The following is a 1,567-nucleotide window of genomic DNA, read 5'->3' as shown; positions in this document are numbered from 1 at the left end:
GGAGATTAGGAAACTTCAAAGTCTACTTATGCAAAACACATACAACATGCTTAGGTTCTGCTGTAGAAGACAATTACTCTTTCAAACTTATAAGTAAAATTTCCCAAAAATCTTTTAATGAATGCAAGGATACCAATCTCTTATAATAATGAGAAATCATCTTTGGAAAACTTTAAGTTATGGTTTTGACAAATAAAGCATACATATATTAGACCTACAGTATAGTGTCCCCCTGCCAATCCACAGGAAGTACAGTCTGTATGAACAGACAAATGGATGCAGAGCTCCTCTCAAATGATTAAGATGGAAATGTAGAATATATTTCTCAAAACAAAGCTTTGTGTCAAAAAAAAAAAAAAAAAAAAAAAAAACCTAAAAACTCACGGGTGGCCTTCTTGATTCCCAAAAGGCTCAAGGTGACTTTGGAACATAGTGAAACCTAAAAGAAGGGAAACCAAATAAGATCTGCAGGATCATTACATGGTAGGAAGTCAATTTAAAACTAGGACTTTAAATGCTGTGACCTCTGGCCATCCTAGGTTCCATCCTTTGTCTTCGAGACCCTGAGTCTTGTCCCATGTAACAGTTTGTCTCTGAGGAGCCTTGGTAACACGAATACATTTATGTATCTAATTTATTCAAGAAATGTTTGCTTGGGCATTCACTATTTCAGTACACAATGATGAGTATTGTTGGATTTACAAAGAGTAATAATCATAGAGAACGCACATCGAGTGACTACTAATCACTATAGTAAGTGTTTTATATGCATTTCTCACTTTATTCCTCACAGTCCCACACTATGAAGTAGGTATTATTGTTCTCATTAGATTATTTCATCCTATAGGTGAGAAAACTGACACTTGGATTGGCCAACTTACCAAGGACATAAATCTATTAAGGGGTTCTCTGGAATACAAGTCCAGATAATCTGACTCCAAAGCTCATGTTTTAACTACTACCCAACACTCAACAAGGACGTAACCAGCCCTGAGGTACTTATATTTTAGTGGAGGAGGGAAAACACATAAGCTTGTAGAGACACCACAAGGCACTGTGCCGTAGAACAGGAGCCTGGAGTTTCGTGGAGCTGGGCCATATGACAGTGAAATCACCCATGGCTGACATAACCATAGGTAGCTTGTGAGGGAGGCAGGCAGAATTTGAGCTATACCTTGAAGGGCAGGTAGGATTTTTATAATTGTATCATTATCTCAATCTAAACCTGAATAAAACAAAACAATTTGTAATTGTCCTACTCTTGCTCATGCCCTAGTCATGGAGTCATTTTTTAGCTCAATACTACCTTTTACTAAGTTTTTGCCAAAACATTTGAAAAGACTACTGAATTTATCTCCCCTTCTATTCCTACAACTGTCAAATTAATTCAAAACCTCATGTCTTCATCCTTTTTGTGCTGCTATAACAGAATACCACAGACTGGATAATTTATACAGAAAATAAATGTCCTCACAGTTCTGGAGGCTGGGAAGTCCAAGACCGAGGGGCTGGCATCTGGTAAGGGCCTTACTATAATGTTCTTAGTAAATTAGGAGCATTGTAGTAA

Source organism: Cebus imitator, unplaced genomic scaffold (genome assembly GCF_001604975.1).
Source record: "Cebus imitator isolate Cc_AM_T3 unplaced genomic scaffold, Cebus_imitator-1.0 Scaffold81, whole genome shotgun sequence".
NCBI classification, from domain to species: domain Eukaryota; kingdom Metazoa; phylum Chordata; class Mammalia; order Primates; family Cebidae; genus Cebus; species Cebus imitator.
The sequence above is the reverse complement of the archived record's forward strand: the minus strand, read 5'-3'. Positions refer to the sequence as shown.